This window comes from Pteropus vampyrus, unplaced genomic scaffold, assembly GCF_000151845.1.
Source record: "Pteropus vampyrus isolate Shadow unplaced genomic scaffold, Pvam_2.0 Scaffold78, whole genome shotgun sequence".
In the NCBI taxonomy this organism is placed as follows: domain Eukaryota; kingdom Metazoa; phylum Chordata; class Mammalia; order Chiroptera; family Pteropodidae; genus Pteropus; species Pteropus vampyrus.
Window position 1 is genome coordinate 4,769,122 of NW_011888859.1, and position 12,280 is coordinate 4,781,401.

Consider the following 12,280-nt stretch of genomic DNA (forward strand, 5'->3'; position numbering starts at 1 on the left):
GTAATCGGTATTAATATTTGGGGATCCAGCTGACACATGAATTTGGGCAGGTAAAAATACATCTTTATATCCTCACTGAAATTTTGCATTTCCTTTAACTATCAATATAGACGACAAACCACAGTAGTATTAGCAAGTAGGGAATCTAAACTGAGAAATGGAAACTATTTGAAACAATCAAATGGAATTCCTAGAATTGAAAAATAGGAATCCCTAGAATTGAAAAATAAAATTTCAGAAGTACAATATTCATTGCATAGACTTAAAATCAGATTGGAAACTACAGAAAATATTCGTGAACTCGAAGACAAGTAAATAGAAATTTAAAAAACTGAGGCACAGAGAGAATACAGACTAATATAATGAACAGAGCCTGTGGCACAATGTTAAGTAGTTTAACATATGTGTAATTGGAATCTTAAGAAAACAATGAGAGAAAAATTGTGAAATAAGAAATTTTTAAGAAAAAATGGCAAAATTTTTCCAAGCTTTTTCCAAATTCCAAATGCACAAAACAAACAAAAAAAAGGATTCAATGAAACACAATAATACACACAAAAAAATCCACACTTAAGTACATCATATTCTCGTTGAAAACTAAGAGAAAATCCCAAATGCAGAGAAAGACACATTACATTAAAAAAAAAATGAGTATAGCTTTCTTATAAGATATACAAGCCAGAGACAATAAAATAATATTCTAATGTGGTAAAGAAAAATATTCTTAAACTGGGATTCTACACCCAGCATAAATGTTTTTCAAAAGTAAAAGTGAAATAATTATATTTTCAGATAAACAAAACCTGAAAGAATTAGCTACTAGGAGATCTTCGCAGCAAAACAAAAGGAATTTCTTCAAGCTATAAGAAACTGCATTAAACAGAAACTCAGACTTACCTGAAGGAATAAAGGATGCCAGAAGTTGTAAATATATGGATAAATATAAAAGACTCCCTTTTCTGGTTTCTTCATTTCTTTAAAGTAAAATAATGTCTTCCCCAAAGCTGTCCAGGTCCTAATCTCTAGAATCTGTGAATGTGTTATCTCATATGGAAAAGGAGACTATGCAGATGTGATTAAATTAAAGATCTTAAGACCTGGATATTATCGTGGTTTATCTAGGTGAACTCAATATAATTATGATGGTCCTTATAGGTAAAAGAGAGTCAGAAAAGAAGATGCAATAATGGAAGCAGAGGTCAGAGTGATGCTTTGAAGATGGAAAGAGCAATAAGCCAAAGAATATGAATAGCCTCAAAAAGCTAAAAAAGGCAAAGTAATAAATTCTCCCTTTGAGTATGCAGAAGTAATGCTGCCATTCTGCTGACACCTTGATTTGAGCCTTGTGAGACTCATTTTAGACTCTGACTTCTAGAACTATAAAATAATAAATATGTATTGTTTTAAGCTACTAGATTTTTAATAATTTGTTATAGTAGCAATGGAAAACTATAATAGAAATATAGCTAAAAAGCTAATGGAAGAGATAAAATGGGACATAAAAATACAGATTAACTTTTAAAAAGCAAGGAAGAGCAAAAAAGGAACAACAAATAAATGAAAAAAAAATCTATAACTTTCAAAAGATTGAAATCATACAAAGTATGTTCTTTGACTACAAGGAGATTAATTTGAAATCAATAATAATTTTAAAAAAATAGAAATTTCCCAAGCATTTGAAAATAGTTCATCATACTCCTAAACAGCTTATAAGTCAAAGAAGAAATCACAAGGGAAATTAGAAAATATTTCAAATTAAACAGTAATGTATATCTAACATATGAAAATGTGTGGGATGTAGCTAAAGCAGTGCTTAGAGGAAAATTAATAGCTTTAACTGCTTATATGATAAAAGAAGGAAGATTTAAAATTAACAATCTAGATTTTCACCTTAAGAATCTAGAAAGCCATGGGCAAAGTTAGTAGAGGAAAAAATCATAAAGATCAGAAATAAATAAATGAAAAGCAGGCAATAGAGAAAATTAACATAGCCAAAGGCTTTTTTCCTTTAAAATATTAGTAAAATTGATTGAACAATGAGAGAGAGAAGGAGGGAGGGAGGGAGGGAAAAAGGGGGAGAGAAACAGAGAGAGAGCAAGAAAGAGAGAGAGACAGAGAGAGAGCAAGAAAGAGAGAGAGACAGAGAGACAGAGACAGAGAGGAATTGCCAAACAGGCAGTTTCTATTAAAGTTAAACATAAACTTACCCACCCATTGAGGAGTGGACCACAAAATTCCACTCTTCAATGTTTACTCAAGTGAAAATAAAATGTATTTCCACAAAAAGACTATACATGAATGATAACACAAGCTTTATTCATAATAGCCAAGAACTGGAAATAACCTAAAAGTCCATCAATAGGAGAATGAATAAATTGTTTATAAAAATAAAAAATAATACTTGGCAATAAAAGAGAATGAACTGAAATACGAAAAAAAAAAAAAAAAAAAAAACAAAAAGCAAAAAAAAAAAAAAAAAGCCAGATGCAAAATAAGCACGTACTGTACTACATGACTCCATTTGTTTAAAAAAATAGTGATAGAAATCAGGAAACTATTGAAGGGAGAGGCATCAGGATTATGCATTAGTCAAAACTCACTGAACTGTACCTTAAGATCTGAACTTTTCACTGTGTGTAAATTATACTGCAGTTTTTAAAAATCTAAATAACATATAAAAAAATCAAAGATCTAGAAAGAAAAAGAATTTGAAGAATTCTGGTGTTCCTTGAGAGAGCCTATTGTCATCTGGTAAAGCAAGCTACTATGGAAGCAATGTGTTCTACTTGCAACGTTAGATCTTTGCAAATTTAGATTTTCAACACTTGTAACGATCACAAAGAAATCAAAACTGATTGTATGTTCAACATGAATGAGTGGTGCTTTGGTAAAGACAACCCCATAGATTAATGTTCTTATTCGAGCTAAACCACCACAGCCTTCACATTGATTTGTCACTAAAATGTAAAATTTAACTTTACCATGACTATATTTAAGTGTCTCATTATTTAGTGTGATAATCAAAAAAACACATTTATGATTATATCACAATGTCGTCTTTTAGTATCTTGATGAATGAATTTAAATATAATGTTTCTTTTGTCAGCCAATTTTTTATACATTCGAAACATTAATTTTAGAAGTTCATAGACTTCATGAAACAAAGTAGATTAAAAACTCAAGGAAATAATTTTAAACTTTACTTGAAAAATATACAAACATGGAATAATTTTATACTATTTTTTAACTTGCTGTTTTTATTTTTGCTTAACAATATAAAATAATATAACTCTATGTCTTTAAATAGCTTTCTACAAAGCTATTATTTTTATTTAACTGCATTATTTCCATTCACCAGATATTTCATAATTTTATCAGTTTCTTGTATTTAGAGAGCCAGGTTTTAGCCACCCTTTAATTATTTTAAAGAATATATTTTAAAATTAATTCCAGAATAATGTTTTTCTATCTTACATGGTTGAGTCCAGCCCTTTTATGATTGATGAGAAATTCGATCCTCAAAAAATAGAGGAATTACAAATCCCATGTGGTTAAGGAGAGAGGATTCCTAGGCTCCTATGACACTTCAGTTAAACATCTTCATAGGACTCATTCATTCCATAAAATCATATAATATATTCAATATTTGAGTGGCTATTAAGTGCCAAGCATATAAAGAGTAGGAGCAGTCACAGTTTTTAATAGGGCGGACAGGGAAAACCTCGTGAAAAAGATTTGAAAAAAAATAATGAAAGAATAGCTGGGAAAAAGTGTTCCAGACCTGAAAAACAGCAAATGCAAAGTCCCTGAGGTAGGAGCATGCCTGGAATGTCCAAGGTAGAGCAGGGCAGCCAATATGGTTGGAATAGAAAAAAGGAAAAAGAGACTGGTAAGAGACTATGTCAGAGCAATAATGGCAGCCGGATGGTGTCGCCAGATGGTTTAGGGCTTTATAGGCCACCACAAGCATTCTGACTTTTATACGAAGTACAATCAGAGGTCATAGGAGGGCTTACAGCAGAGAAGGGACTTAATCTTATATATCCACAGAATCACTCTGGTGCTGTGCAGAAAAAAAAGACTATAGGGCATGTGGGATAAAGCGAGGAGACTAGTTAAGAAGTTATGGCAATCCAAAACAATCTACAGATTCGACTCAATCCCCATCAAAATTCCAACGGCATTTTTTACAGAAATAGAAAATTTGAATGGACTCACAAAAGACCGCAAATAACTAAAGCAATCTTGAGCAAGAAGAGCAAAGTTGGAGGCATCACACTTCCTGATTTCAAACTATATTACAAAGTAATAGTTTTACTTTGTAGTGGAGAGTTTTTTGATTTTTTAATAGTAATATGTTAGATAGTTATCAAAACAGCATGATATTGGCATAAAAACAGACACATAGATGAATGAGACTGAATAGAGAGCTCAGGAATAAATCCACTTACATGTGGGTTAATTTCAACAAAGGCATAAAGAATTTACAATGGAGAAAGGATAGTCTCTTCAATAAATGGGAAAACTTGCTATCTACACACGAAAGAACAAAACTGGACTCCTATCTTACACCACTCAAAATAATTTAAAACTCAAAGTAGCTTAAAGATGTAAATGTAAGACCTAAAACTGTAAAACTTGTAGAAGAAAATATAGAGAAAAAGTTCTTTGACACTGGTCTTGGCAATCATTTTATGGATCTGACACCATAAGTATAGGCAACAAAAGCAAAAATTAAAAAGTAGGATTATATGAAACTAAAAAGATTCTGCACATCAAAGGAAATAACCAACGAAATGTAAAGCAACCTACAGAATGGGAGAAAATATGTGCAAACCATATGTCTGATAAGGAGTTAATATCTAAAATAAATAAGAAACTCTTAAAACTCAATAGCGAAAATAAATAAATAAATAAATGAATGAATGAATAAATAAATAAATAAATGATAGATAAATAAAAACCCAACTTAAAAATGGACAAAGGAACAGAACAGACATTTTTTGAAAGAAGACACACAGATGGCCAATAGGTACATGAAAAGATGCTCAACATCAATAATCATCAGGGAAATGCAAAATCACAACGAAATATCACCTCGCATCTGTTAGAATGACTATTATTAAAAAGATAAGAGATAAATATTGGCAAGGATGTGGAGAAAAGGGAACTCTTGTGCACTGTTGGAATGTAAATTAGTACAGCCTTTATGAAAAACAGTATGCAGGTTCCTCAAAAAATTAAAAATAGAACTACCACATAATCCAAAGATCCACTTCTGCATATATAGCCAAAGAAAATAAAATCATTATTTTGAAGCGATATCTGCACCCAATGTTTACTACACCATTGTTCAAAATACCCAAGATATGGAAACAACCTAAGTATCCATCAATTGATTAAAAGATAAATAAAATGTGATATATAATACACATACATACACACAAAATTAAATATTATTTGACCATATAAATGAAGGAAATCCTGCCATTGGCAACATAGAGGGCATTATGCTAAGTGAAATAAGCCAGACACAGAAAGACAATTACCCTGGTACAAATATTAGAGTATGGTATTATTTATTTGTGAAAACTTAAAAAAAAAAAAATTTAACTCATAGAAACAGAGAAAATAGTGATTGCCAGAGTCTGGGAGGTGGAGATAATGGAAGATGCAGGTCAAAGGGTACAAACTTTCAATGATACGATGTATAAGTTTTGAGGATCTAATGTATAACATGCTATATTACATAATATTAATGTTAAAAATGCTATATTGTATGCTTGAAATTTCCTTAAAGAGTAGACCTAAAGCATTCTAACAACAACAAAAAAAGATAAGTATACGAGGTAATAAATGTTAATAAACTTGATTGTGGTAATCATTTCACTATATATATCAAATCATCACATTGTACTCTTTAAATGCATTACAATTTTGTCAACTATACTTCAATAAAGCTGTGGGCAAATAAGAGCTATTGCAACAATCCAAGTTGCAAATATCATCTGCTTCTCCTCTAGATTGTAAACTTTGGGGGGTAGCCAAAGATCTTGCTTAGCTTATCTTAATAACTTCCAGTGAATATGAATCGAAATGACATAATTTTTCTAGGAGGATCTAGGGGCATCCATTAGTCATTAGAGGTAGACATTAGTTTATACTAGGATGGAAAAAATACACACTCTAGAGTAAAACAGACCCTGCATTAAATCTGCATTGCTTCTTACCAAGTTACTTAGCCTTTCTCAGATTCAACTGCCTCATTCATGAAATTATGGGTGATACATCTCATTCATAGAGCTGTTGTAGGATTAAGTAGTGTCAGCACAGTGTTTCTAGTAGTATCTGACATATGGGAGTATCTAATAAACTTCTCTAGATATCAGTTTCTGGCTCTAAGGGGTCTTGAGATCTAATCCGACTCAGTGGCTCATGCATCCCCTTGACATTCACTGCAATATGCCACATTTGGTTGCACCTGTAGAGGTAACCCAAGTTTGTAGAAGCTAGCATTGATCAAAAAGATTTGCACTGTTTTATATGATGTGCCACAAACAGCAATTTGTCAAAATGCATTTATGTCAAAGAAGAAGGTCATTATGGGAAAATCAACATTAGTCGATTTTCTGGCTATACTTGGGTTTAAAATCAAAAGCTTAACTCTCCATTAACACGGGTGATTAAGGTGATTATACCATTAGAACTAGTAGTCGGTCAGATGGCTTGATTCGACGACTTTTTTGCCATTACTCAAACATGCATTTCTTGGAGATTTCCTGCACCTTCCTCCATATGACACAAAAGAAAAAGGAGAGTTTATGTTTGTAAGTCCACAATCCCTCATTAGAAATTTTTGGTGTCAGATGGTTTTGGAATTCAGACAGTTTTAGATTTTAGAAAGGTAATTTGGTAAATACACGTTTCAGTGTAGAGCACTCCTAGCTCAGTCTGAGAAGGCATTCTACAATCAAACAACAAGTATGGATTGTCACATTAAGCTGGATAAGTAAGGATTATAAAAAGCCTTATTCACTCAGGCCAGGTTTTGCTGCCAAATAAGTTTAGGTCAGTTCAGGTTTTGCCACCTGAAACAAAACACTTTGGATTTGCTAAGCTTTGGGGATTTTAGAATTGCAGATAAAGGATTATGGACTTTATTTACTTATGTTGAGAGCAACCAGCTAATTCTTGTAACCTTGATACATCTAGGTTGTGCACACTGATCAATAGTCAGAATTATGATCAGAACTCTTTTTCACTGAATGCTGTACACACTTACAGAGAAGGGAGGATGAGTGTGATGGTACTATTTGCTTCATGTCCACAGCAGGCAGAGCTAATCAGCCATTACATTTCTTGAGTCTGGAACAAGGGCTGGCAAACCATGGCTCATGGGCCAAATCCAGCAGCTGTTTTTGTAAATAAAGTTTATTGGAACAGAGCCACACCTTTTGGTTTACTTATTAACTTTATGTTACATAACAAAGTTGAACAGTTGCAACTGAGATCATATTGCCCAAAAAGCCTAAAATATTTACAATATGAACATTTACAAAAATTTGCTGATTCCTGGTCTAGAGGTAATAATAATAATAATCCTGACCTCAGTGCCCTAGTCAGCTACTACCAATAGATCAGCATTCACAGTCAAAACGAAACCTATTTCCATCCCTGGTTCAGTGGGTCAAAATTATTCATAGTCACCTCCTTTAGTGTATTATGTGCAATTTCCCTGCTTAAAGGAGACATGATGATTCTAACCATTTGAAGATTCATTGATAATAACAATGATACTGTGTACTTCTACAGTATAATATACATAACATCTCAAGTCTCCATTGCCATAATTAGCATTTTTTCCACTTTAAGAAAGATGAGATAATCATGACAAGAAAGGGTGGAAGTTTTTAGCAGAACCAACTGGTACAAGAAATGTTTCACTGGTATTTAAAAATAAGAAAAATGATGACTCGGATTTTTCTACAACGCTTTATCTTACGGTGGTAACTTATTACCCGGAGGTGAGTGTACAAGCTGAGCAGTAGAGGAAATATTCCAAGTATTAGATTCACCTCAAAGTGAGGCATGAATTATCTCGACAAAATATAGCTCAACATCAGTGGTTAATAGCCAGCCAATTCAAGTTTGTGTCAACATGAACTTTTTAGCTTGTCTCTGTTTTTAGTCAATGTAACACCACAGTGGGAACATGTAGGGTTAATTTCAACCTAATGAATGAATGGATGTTCTTCATATAACCTAGAGCTATTTCCACACATAATTCACTCTCTAAGGCCACTCTACTGACTGGCCATTCACCAACCAACACAAATGCCAATACTTGGAGAAATATGATGCCTTCCACAAATGACCACACAGCCTTCCCACTGTGTGTGTGCAGAGCTCTGTGGTAGGGACTGTGGGGATTTCTGGAAGCATATCTCTTGTTTCTTGGCCCCAATAATCTTATTTAATTGGGAAAGCAAGGCACACATTCATAAAAATTAAACAATTTTTATAAAGAGCTAAATAATTCCAGGTAATTTGTGATCATTTGCCAAACTTCAGGCCAACTTTTGAAATGCTTCAGCATAAATCATATTGCAGCAAGAGTTCAAAACTGTCTGGAAAACCTTTCTTACCTAATATCATTAATGCATGTTTCAAGCAGTGAAGTTTCTATTTATTTTGACAACTATTCCCAAGGTCAGGATGTGGCAAGCAAGTATGAGAAGATGAGTAGACAGGAACTTGACAGCCTAATTTTATAATATGGATTTTGGAAATATTTATGGGAAAATTTTTATCCTATGTACTATCCAATCTCACAGAGGATCTTGGTGTCACCAAATATTATAGGTTGAGGCTGTTTAAAGGTAGGAAATATGACATCTTTGTTTATAAGATGGAAATGAAAATCCAGAGAGTTTAGGTGACATCTCTATCATATTGACAGCAGCAAACTAGCCTGGATTACTGGTCTTCTAACTCCAAGCAGGGTAGGGGATGATGGGAAGGGTGACTTACAATAGCCTGAACCGTATAGTATTACAATAATCTTTCTGACCGGGAGGTCTGTAGCAAAGTCAGGATAAAAGCTAAAAGAATAGCTGGATTTTTCAGCTGATAGGAAATCTAACACAGTTTTGAAGGTAGAGCATCTGCAACCAGCTTCCGAAGGAGGACAAATTCATACTGGGCAGGCTAGAGAGCAGAGTCTAGATTCATGGCTCCTTTTCCTATAGACAAAGCTTTTAAAAAGGATTTTCTTATACAGAGAGAAAGAGCCATTCCCCAACAACGACTACTGTTTAGGGTGACCGACCACTTCAGCTTTCCCAGAACTCTCCCAGTTTGGCACTGAAAGTTCTATACCCTGAAGAACCCATCAGTTCTGGGGAAACCAGGATGGTTGGTGACCACAGAAGGGGTGCCATGGTGTGATCACCATGAGGACATTAGCTCAGCTTGGAATTGGATGGACACACTTGCTGCTTCATAACAGTCTTCCCTGGTGTTTAGTGTACACGAGAAAGTTCCCCCCTACTCATCCTAGTAAAAATGGATCATTCCTCCAATTAAGCCGTTCGAGCTTCCAACTAAAAAACTATCACCGCACAGACAGTCCATATCTAGGGACTGTCAGACAAGTCAGCCAAATCATACAAGAAAAACCCTTTCTTTTGAAATAATCTTTGCATGAGTCAATCTGGGATTTTTTTAAAACCAATTTAACATGGAAAGAGAAGATATCTTTGTTTCTCTTTCTACTATTTCTTGCTTAAATGGTACCTTTGTCAAAATGTCTGTGATTATACAGTGACAGGCACAATGTAAGTCCTTATAGGTACTTTTTCCTTAAAGTTACTCAGTATCTTAGAAACTTTATTTTTAGCAAAGTGCTTTTAATAAGAGATTTTTGAAACGAAAGTATCAAATGCACAGATGAAAACAATTCGGTTCTGTGCTCTGCAAGGCTGGCCTCTTTCCACAGCAACTCTTTCCTGGGGCCATCTCCATCTCTATCAGTCCATGCTCAGGAAACTCAAACCAATTCAGATATTGGCCTATACCCAGCATCACCATGGGAGAAACTCTTCTGCCCTAAAAATAAGACCCTGCCTGCCAAAGCCAAATATAAATGGGCAAACGGTGTTTAGCTCATACACTCATTGTACTTGACCACATGGTCTGATCTGGGTAAGAGTTCCGGTCCTAGCTCTGCACCCAGAAGGAAACCATTTGACCTGATTCAGTTCGAACCTTTATAAAGCAAAAATACTGGACTAGAGTGATCTCTAACTTCTTTCCAGTCCCCAAAACAGTTGAAAGCATGATCTACATCCTTGCATTAACTCTTATGATCAAGATTTGGCTTATTTATTCATGCAGCAATACTGCAGTGCCTTCTCTCCGCTAGATAGTATCTAGGCCCGTGCTGGGTGCTGTTTACATTTGGTAAATACACAACAGGACCCCCAGACATTGTTCACAATCTCATGGGAGAGAGACACTAAACAAGAAAACAAAGGAGGCATAAGTACAAATGAAAATGATCACACCCGGGACATACGAGGGGAATGACAGGAGACCCGGGAGCGCCCATGTGGTGGTTTCCATTTTTCCAGTAGGAAGTGAAGTCACCAGCCAAGTGTGCAATGAGAAAAGGAGGAAGGGAAGACGATTCGTGAAGAGAGAAAAATATAAAGGTCATCTCAGAGGGGGACAGGGCTCCTACTGAGAAGTGTGGCCACAGAACCAGGCAGGGTTGGGAACTCTCCTGAGGTCTGAGATCGAGAATTTAAAAGGAACCCAGTCTGTGCAGTTGTGGTTTCCTCCCCCTAGGCTCGGCAGCTCAGATGCAGGAAGAACCAGGTGGACATTTGGGTTCATTGGGGAAGTGGTTCTCAGCCCCACTGCATGTGAGAACCAACCAAGAGATTTTTTTTTTTGAAACATACTGACACCCAGGCTCCTCCTCCAGAGACCGATTCAGTTGATCTGCAGTGGGGCCCAAGCATGGGGAATTTTGAAATCTCTCTGGTGTTGTTAAAATTCTTAAGGTTATAGGTTTTGAAAAGAGAGTCAGATGGCCAAAAGGAAGTAGATGACAGCACAACAATAATACTGACTGAGCAAGGAACCTAAGCTGGAGGAAAAAAAATGAAGAGAAGGTGGGAGGGAATTAATAAATGATGAGAAATTAAGGTGTTCAATGGGCCACAATGAGGCCAAAGAATGATTATAGTAGGGGGGGTCCTTGAACAGTCAACTCGAAGAATAAAAAGCCTTTGGTAGGAACATGGGCATTAGCCTTTCAGATATTGAGGGAGTATTTGGGAAGATGTCAGGATGCAGAAGTCTAAGATGTGGTCATGGGAGAGGGTGGCTAACCAATTCAGAAAAAAGAAAAACACTGCAGATGAGAAGGTCAAAGACCCGAGAGGCCAGGATGTGCTGGAGAACATCCACCTGGCCACCGAGGTTGCCAAGAGTCATCACAGGAACTGGGTTGGAGCAGAAGACTTTGAACTAGAAATTATTTCAACAATGAAGGAGAGAGTGATGAGGACACAACCAGCAACCCAGAACTAGCAGAGCCAGGCAGTTCTAGGAAACCAGGCTGGGAAGGAGGTCGAGGAGCCCGAACCAAGTAGATAACAGGCTGAGCTCAGACAAATGGGCTGAGATTCATGCTCTAATTTGAGAAATAGGGTAGGATTTATGTCTCCAGCGGGGTGTCTTCCTTGAATTCCAGACTCACCAAGCCAGACGTGGACTGAACATCTGCACTGGATGTATAAGGGCCATCTCAGCTCAATATGTCAAAAACCGAGCACTGCCCTAGCCTCCTCCTCCAAAGCCTTCCCAGCGCAGTTGGTGGCCCTTTTAGCGCTTCCATCACTCAGGACAACGACCATGGAGTCAGCCTGACTCCTCTTTCTCTCGCTTCCCGCATCTGCTTTGTTTCACCTCCACTGTGAAGGAGTCTCCAGCTCTGTCTGTCTCTTAGAGCACTGCAACCAACTCCGAAATAGTCTCTCTACTTTCACCCTTAGCTGCACCCAGCAGCCAGAGTGGTACCTTGAAAAGCTACCTCAGATTGCTCTTCTAAACAAAACCTTCCAATGACTTTCCGTCTCACTCGGAGTAAAATCCAGAGCCTACGGTGTCCTTCAAGGCCCTACACAACATGGCACCCTGTCATTTTGGACCTCACCATCTGCCAGACTCTCGCCCTCGCTCACTCTGCTCCAGTCACACTAGTCTCCTCATT